The sequence below is a fragment of the Cornus florida genome, unplaced genomic scaffold (genome assembly GCF_030987335.1).
Source record: "Cornus florida cultivar Cherokee Brave unplaced genomic scaffold, ASM3098733v1 CherokeeBrave_3.0.0_Hap2_Chr08, whole genome shotgun sequence".
Classification (NCBI taxonomy): Eukaryota; Viridiplantae; Streptophyta; class Magnoliopsida; order Cornales; family Cornaceae; genus Cornus; species Cornus florida.
The window spans coordinates 48,604,616-48,613,563 of NW_026775578.1; the positions used below are offsets into that span (position 1 = coordinate 48,604,616).

Sequence of the window (8,948 nt, forward strand, 5' to 3'; positions counted from 1 at the left end):
TTTTTACACAGCACTTTTACAGTGCCATGTACGCATATTTTCTCTCTTCTCCCCCTTTCCTACTCGCGGTTCTCTTTCTTCTCTTTCATTCCTTTAAGCCTCTTTGTTTCCCACTTTTCTAGAGTGCCATCTTTTATTTATTTATTTAATAAACATAGTTTGATTAATCACTTTCCTTTTGATCTTATCTTCTGCAATCATACTGTAAATTCTAGGGGTTTTTTAGATTTTTTATCCTTTTACATTCTATTCTAATGAGATAAATAATGTACTAGCTAAAGATTAGATATATATTTTAATAATGTAGTTTTTACATACTTGAATCTTATTTTATTATTTGTTATAAGTTAGAATTTCGATGGCGATAACGTGAAGGTTTGTTATTGGCGGGATGAGAAAGTGAAAGATAGAGTGAAATTATTATTTTTTTACTAATTGAGGAGGATTGTGACGTGAGGTTTAATCGCCAAATAGTAAACTGAATAAAGTAGGTTTGTAAAAGTTATGTAGGGCCTTGGGTATGACGTGATTGGTTGTTATTGGGGGATAATTTTTTACACAAAATGTATAAAACAACAGTTAGAGTTAAAAAAATTTAACAACTTTAACAGACCGATGGAGATGCTCTACACGTCGTTAGAGTATGGTGAATTTTCTTTAATTCAAAAGGGTGTAATTTTTAAACTTTAGTAAATTTTTCTTATTTCAAAATGGTGTACTTTTCAAACTTTCTTTAAATTAGAAGTAGATAGATTTTAAATGTTGTGTGTCAATCTGTAGGGAATTCAACTTATGATAACTTAGAGAATATTTAATTTAGAGGATCCAAGTCCTATATATATACACACATACGCATACATCCTCATATAGATCGATTAAAATAGGAGAGAAGAAGAAAGTCCAAATAATTTAAAATAATATTTTTGTCTAAAAAAATAATATTTGTAGAGCCTACCACCGCCACCGTGATTACCAAAAAAAAATGAAAAATAAAACCGGTCATTACAATCAGTATCGAAGTACAGCCAACTCTATGAATCACGTGATGAATGTTCCGTGTTAGTGTTGATCCATTACACAAATACAATATAAAACACACATTCTCCTATAAGTGAAATTTTATTTACAGAAAAAAATAAAAATTACTACGTAGTATATTGAACTTGGACAAAGTGAATTTTCTACTGGACTCTGCAACTGGTCTACATAAAAAAAAGGCGCAGGATAGAGAACACACACCACCATCACAAATGTCCACTAGTTAAACTATAAGTATGCACTTGTTCCTATCCGGACTTGAATTTAATTTGGAAAGTAAGAAAGTAGTATCATCCTATCACTATAATTACCAATATGCCTAATTTCATACAAAAACCTAAAAATCAGGTGAATGTTCCAAGTTAGTCTTGATCCATATAGCTCACATTTATTTTATTTAGCAGGAAAAAAAAAATACAATATAGAACTTGGACAAAGTGAATTTTCTGCTGGACTACAACTGGTCTACATAAAAAAGGCCCAGAGGTGGACAAACACCATCACAAATGTCCAGTAGTTGAACTCTAACGTGAATCAATTGCCCGTATCGATAATTGAAGGCGCAACAATGCCACATCAAGTTCTTGCCAAATTTTTTTGAGAATACCTATTACTATATGGCCCAACAATACAAATAAAATTCCTAATTGGGCCCTTTAAGCAACTTTAAACCCAATACTAATATATATAAAATTTAAAGCCCAAGTCCAATAACAGATTCACACATGTTCATGCATCAAACTCACACTTAAATTCAATTAAAGCCCAACTCAATAGGAATTAAAATCATCCCTCTTATGATATAATATTAACACAATACAATTATATCAAACATTTAGTTAGTTAGTTTGTTTTAAGTTCTACCTAATAGTAATAAAATATTAACTTAGTATAATATTAGTTCAATATAATATACTGCAATGTATACTATATGTAATATAATCCAAAACTACATAACAAAATATAAATTTGGAATGCCACTAAGGACAAACACCAGTAAGCAACGGGCTCTTATGGATTCTTGCAATTGAGTTCAATAGTGAAAAAAGATAACAAAGATAAAATATGCAAGTTCATTATCTCTATTCTTTCCTAATTCTCTTTCACCTATTTCTCAATTTTTTTAATTAAAAATTAATTACTTTTTTATTCTTTAAAGTCCTAATCTTATTTTTCCTTTTTGGTTTTCTAATCCTCTTGTATACATTGAGCATACCTACGCATAATGATATACAAATACAATAATATACATACATTTATTGATATATATATATATACAATAATTGAGCATACCTACGCATAATGATATACAAATACAAAGATAAAATATGCAAGTTCATTTAAATTGATGATTCCCCCCTCCCTCCTTCTAAGAGTGCCCTGACCATGGCTTTCACAGTTATGCTCCATACTTCATTTACATTAAACTCGAATCTTGTTTTTAGGAATTCCAAGGTGAAGGAGTGCTTGATATTGCCACTGTTGGAGCAGGAGTACCAACATTATTGCGAGTTATTGGGCTTTTCTTGTTTCAATTGGCAGGTCAAGTCCTACCGTAAGAGGAACCTATGTTACATAATTCTTCTAAACGGGTGGTGATTTCACTCTCTGTACGCGCACTTGTTCTTGTGCTTAACACACGCTCTTATTCCCAATCCCAACTATGTATTACTTAGATTTTGTCATTTTCACGTTTCCGCTCCCGCACCGTGTGACCTAGCTAGGAAGGAACCACGTACTCCAAAGCTGCTTCACTGCTCATCTTCATTTCCGGCTTGGATGGATCTACTATAGAATCCTACCCAAAAACAGTTATAGGTGAGAGCCAACGGCTTGCCAAGCCCAATGTATGACACCATGTGACCGGCCCAAGCAGACAATGAGGAGCTTTCCTAATTGTCAACATTTCTTCCATGCCCATTGCATTAATGAATGGCTCCAAATGAATGTTACCTGTCCAGTTTACCAAAATTCTCCCAACGGTTGCCACCTTTTCAGGCCTTGTAATTTTATTTTCAATTTTTTTTTTTTCTTAGTTTCTGGGTAAATGGTTAGACTTCAAGAATATGTGACAGAAGAAAAACAATATTACTTAAAATAGTTAATTTTCCTAGTTGAAAGTTTTATTGATCGTAATTTGCTTCTTTTATACTTTGGTTCGAGGGCAAAAATGAACCGCTGGTCAATGGCAATTCTCGTCCTTCAATTTTTGAGCACTTGGGGGCATTTCCAAGTGCGCGAGCGTGCACACGTGTGTGTATGTGTATATTCATATGTGGGTCATTAACTATCCAGGGATTTTTAATTATTTAGGAAAAGATGAATTAAAGATTGCAGGCAAGCACTACGTTGGACATGGTTAAAATTCTATCATCTTTCCTTTCTCCACTTGTTTTCCACGACAACCATGAAAAGGACTCTTATTGACCGAGTCAAGGTTGATGCAACTTTCTCTTTAATTTAGTCTATTTCTGTGCTCTGAACTTGGGCCTTGTGATTTGATATTTCCTCACAGAGGTCTATTCTGTGCTCTGAACTTTCTCTATAATTTAGTCTATTATGTTTTCTTTCTTATAATTGGCTTAACTGTTATGTAGTTGCTTGGTGTCAATTGATGAATCCCTTTCGGTTCTTTCCCTTCGCCTTCCTCCGCCCGCTATTAATGAAGTCTGTTGGAAAGAAATGGCTTTGTCTTTGAGATGACTTTAAATTACAGCCACTGATAGATGGATAATGTCCGCACAATAGAATAGAAAAAACTTCTATGTTCATATTCATGCTAATCAATGTTGACTGACTTTCTCAAGTCTTCCTGATTTGTTTGCTTGCATAATTTTGATTTTTCAGAAGACTACTTCAAATGCAGCCATCTTCATATGCAAATGCCCAACTCGCATGATAAGGACTAAATATGACACGAGGGGAAAGAAGAAAAAGAAAAAAGATTTTTCCTCACAGAGGTCTATTCTGTGCTCTGAACTTTCTCTTTAATTTAGCCTATTATGTATTCTTTGTTATAATTGGCTTAACTTGTGTAGTTGCTTGGTGTCAATTGATGAATCCTTTTCGGTTCTTTCCCTTCTCCTTCCTTTGCCCGCTATTAATGAAGTCTGTTGGAAAAAAATGGCTTTGTCTTTGAGATGACTTTAAATTACAGTCACTGATAGAGGGATATTGTCCGCACAATAGAATAGAAAAAACTTCTATGTTCATATTCATGCTAATCAATGTTGACTGACTCTCTTAAGTCTTCCTAATTTGTTTGCTTGCATGATTTTGATTTTTTAGAAGACTACTTCAAATGCAGCCATCTTCATACGCAAATGCCCAACTCGCATGATAAGGACTAAATATGACATGAGGGGAAAGAAGAAAAATAAAAAAGATTTTTCCTCACAGAGGTCTATTCTGTGCTCTGAACTTTCTCTTTAATTTAGTCTATTATGTGTTCTTTGTTATAATTGGCTTAACTGTTGTGTAGTTGCTTGGTGTCAATTGATGAATCCTTTTCAGTTCTTTCCCTTCTCCTTCCTCCGCCCGCTATTAATGAAGTCTGTTGGAAAGAAATGGCTTTGTCTTTGAGATGACTTTAAATTACAGCCACAGATAGATGGATATTGTCCGCACAATAGAATAGAAAAAACTTTTATGTTCATATTCATGCTAATCAATGTTGACTGACTCTCTCAAGTCTTCCTGATTTGTTTGTTTGCATGATTTTGATTTTTCAGAAGACTACTTCAAATGCAGCTATCTTCATACGCAAATGCCCAACTCGCATGATAAGGACTAAATATGGCACGAGGGGAAAGAAGAAAAAGAAAAAAGATTTTTCCTCACAGAAGTCTATTCTGTGCTCTAAACTTTCTCTTTAATTTAGTCTATTATGTGTTCTTTGTTACAATTGGCTTAACTGTCGTGTAGTTTTTTTTTTTTTTTTTTGGTTAAAAGGGTAAGCTATTAACTGTTGTGCAGTTGCTTGGTGTCAATTGATGAATCCTTTTCGGTTCTTTCCCTTTTCCTTCCTCTGCTCACTATTAATGAAGTCTGTTGGAAAGAAATGGCTTTGTCTTAGAGACAACTTTAAATTACAGCCACTGATAGATGGATATTGTCCGCATAATAGAATAGAAAAATCTTCTATGTTCGTATTCATGCTAATCAATGTGGACTGACTCTCTCAAGTCTACCTGATTTGTTTGCTTGCATGATTTTGATTTTTCAGAAGACTAATTCAAATGCAGCCATCTTCATACGCAAATGCCCAACTCGCATGATAAGGACTAAATATTACATGAGGGGAAAGAAGAAAAAGAAAAAAGATTTTTCCTCACAGAGGTCTATCTTATGCTCTAAACTTTCTCTTTAATTTAGTCTATTATGTGTTTTTTGTTATAATTGGCTTAACTGTTGTGTAGTTGCTTGGTGTCAATTGATGAATCCTTTTCGGTTCTTTCCCTTCTCCTTCCTCCGCCCGCTATTAATGAAGTTTGTTGGAAAGAAATGGCTTTTTCTTTGAGACGACTTTAAATTACAGCCACTGATAGATGGATATTGTTCGCACAATAGAATAGGAAAAACTTCTATGTTTATATTCATGCTAATCAATGTTGACTGACTCTCTTAAGTCTTTCTGATTTGTTTGCTTGCATGATTTTGATTTTTCAGAAGACTACTTCAAATGCAGCCATCTTCATATGCAAATGCCCAACTCGCATGATAAGGACTAAATATGACATGAGGGGAAAGAAGAAAAAGAAAAAAGATTTTTCCTCACCGAGGTCTATTCTGTGCTCTGAACTTTCTCTTTAATTTAGTCTATTATGTGTTCTTTGTTATAATTGGTTTAACTATTGTGTAGTTGCTTGGTGCCAATTGATGAATCCTTTTCGGTTCTTTCCCTTCTCCTTCCTCCGCCCGCTATTAATGAAGTCTGTTGGAAAGAAATGGCTTTGTCTTTGAGACGACTTTAAATTACAGCCATTGATAGATGGATATCGTCGTACAATAGAATAGAAAAAACTTCTATGTTTATATTCATGCTAATCAATGTTGACTGACTTTCTCAAAGTCTTCCTGATTTGTTTGCTTACATGATTTTGATTTTTCAGAAGACTACTTCAAATGCAGCCATCTTTATACGCAAATGCCCAACTTGCATGATAAGGACTAAATATGACACGGGGGGAAAGAAGAAAAAAGAAATAAGTGGTACACATGAAAACAGAAAAATGAAATGCTCTTTTCTTAAAATTTCCAACTCCCTCCCCCTATCTCCATCCCTCATCTCCTTTTTTTCGTCCTATTTGTCAAGACGAAAATTCTATCTTCTTTCCAATTCTCTCCCTTTCGGACTCTTAACCGAATTGTAGTTTTAATTTAAGGGTGAATTATACTGGTTCCTGATATTTGGATAATAAATTGTTCAACATTTATTATTTTAACATCTTCTTAATTTTGACGGTGTATGCTCAATGACAGCCTTGTCATTTTGTTTCCACGTTGACTAAGTTTTATAAAATGATAATTTTATCTTTTAATTGTATGAAAAAATAATAAGACAATATTTTATCTTTTCTTTGCTGTTAGGACTTACGGTGAATATGGTTACGTTTGTGCGAGTTGAGTGATTTGGTATATAACTTAGAATCAATTGTAGAGGAAGATGAGATGGTGAAAATCTTAGATCTTTTGAGGGTTGTTTAGAGAGTGGAGAGCTTGAGGCTGTAGAGAGAAGGTTGTGTCTTGAGTGATTGAGGCAGCGAAGGTGATTTTGAGGTTAAGGGAGCGACTAGAGAGTGGTGGGGTTGCGAAGAAATAGAAACGAAGGGTTTTAGAGAGAAACTTTTTACGTCTGTAAACCAACTGGGTCTGTGTTTTCTCACATTGATCGGGTGGCTAAAAAACAGAGAGCTCCCAAGTATTTTGATGAGAGCGTTTTCTAAGTAGCACCACTCTAATCTTTATGGTAGTTAGTTAAAGGATAAAGTACATTAAACCCCCCTGAACTATTGGTTATTTGCAGGAAACCCCCCTGAACTACAAAAAACCTTCCTGAACTATGATTTTGTTGCAATTTACCCCCTTGAACTATTGGTCATTTGCAAGAAACCCCCCTGAACTACAAAAAACCCCCTTGAACTATGATTTTGTTGCAATTTACCCCCCTGAACTATGATTTTGTTGCAATTTACCCCCATGACATCAGCTTCCGGTACCGAAAATTTTGAAAGACCAGTTTACCCTTATAACACGTACACTGCGTCGTTTTAACTTATACACTTCTTATTTTTTTATTTTTATTTTATTTTATTTTATTTTATTTTTTTTTCTGCTAAAAGATGCCTTTCACCCAACACAACCCAAAACTGAGAGCTAGAGAAAGAGAGAAGAGACCAAAGAAATCCGAGGTCGGTGGGATGGATCGGTCTCGGATGATGGTAGCTTGTGCGTGGAGGACTCGGCTGTGATGAGAGCTCGGTTGACTCGGCCGTGAACTGTGGAGGCGGCGGCGAGCTCAAGGGGGCTCGGCGGTGAACTGTGGACGGCTGTGTGCTTGAAACACGGACGGCGATGTGCTCGGCTATGGAGATGGCGGAATGGGCAGGCGAGATTGGAATGGATGGTGGAGTGGACCGGCGAGCAAGGTGAGCTGAATGGCGGGCAAGGCAGTGACGGCGATGGGCTGACGCAACGGTGCAGGGAAGTGCGATATATATGGCCGACGGATCTGGCGAGTGGTGCAACAGTTATGATGGAGCTATGACAGGAGACCCACCGATCCCAGCAACAAATTCCTCGGCTTCATCGTCCCTTTCAGTCAATCAATTCGCATGGATGGGGTAAACTGCAAAAAAATATATAGTTCAGGGGGGTTTTTTGCACATACCCCAATAGTTCAGGGGTTTTTTTTTTTTGCAACTTTTATAGTTCAAGGGGGTTTCTTGCACATACCCCAATAGTTCAGGGGTTTTTTTTTGCAATTTTTATAGTTCAGGGGGGTTTCTTGCACATACCCTAATAGTTCAGGGGGGTTTAATGCACTTTACCCTTAGTTAAATTAAACTTTTAACAATAATTTTTATTTTTTTGAATTAAACTTAATTAATTTTTTTAGGTGATGATATTGGGTTCCAAAATTCAACTCTGATGCTCTACTTTCTTTTACTATTAATTGGAATGTCAAATTTACCCTCATGCATCTCCTTCAACAAAAAAAAAGTCCTCCGTCAATATTTTTAGCCATTTTACTTTAATTAGCCCTGTTGAAATTAACAAGGAATAGATGGATGAGAAATCTAAGTGAGGTAAATTTCAATTTATGATAGTATCACTGCTGGGTTTGGGTTGGACCCTGTAGCTGGCGACAAAGGTGGGGATTTGGAAGGGACGAACTAGGTCTCGCAGGAGAACTTGCCGGCATGTGAATTTGTAAACACTTGGGTGTCAGTAATAAAGGTTGGTGTTGATTCTAGTATCAAATTTTTGAGCACTTGGGGGCATTTCCAAGTGCGCAAGCATGCACTTGTGTGTGTGTATGCGCATATGTGGGTCATTAACTATCCAGAGATTTATAATTATTTAGGAAAACATGAATTAAAGATTGCAGGTAAGCATTATGTTGGACATGGTTAAAATTCTATCATCTTTCCTTTTTCCCCTTGTTTTCCTTGACAAGCATGTAAAGGACTCTTAGTGACGGAGTCAAAGTTGATGCAACTTTCTCTTTAATTTAGTCTATTTTTGTGCTCTGAACTTGGTTCCTGTGATTTGATTTTTCCTCACAAAGGTTTAACTTTTGTGTGGTTGCTTGGTGTCAATTGATGAATCATTTTTGGTCCTTTCCCTTCTCCTTCCTCCGCCCACTATTAATGAAGTTTGTTGGAAAAAAATGGCTTCATCTTTGAGAT

At 35.6% G+C, this 8,948-nt stretch overlaps 1 long non-coding RNA gene across 2 annotated transcripts; it reads left to right on the top strand.

Moving 5' to 3' along the window:
* Positions 1-3,605: 3,605 nt before the first annotated feature.
* LOC132271645 (uncharacterized) lies at positions 3,606-8,720 on the top strand. 2 transcript variants are annotated; one of them, XR_009469758.1, is made up of 5 exons: positions 3,606-3,998; positions 4,327-4,439; positions 4,770-5,376; positions 5,707-5,819; positions 5,900-8,720. It is a non-coding gene; the product is annotated as an uncharacterized LOC132271645 (long non-coding RNA). The 2 variants fall into 2 exon arrangements; XR_009469759.1 differs by having other exon boundaries at positions 6,150-8,720.
* The last annotated feature ends 228 nt before the right edge of the window (positions 8,721-8,948 follow it).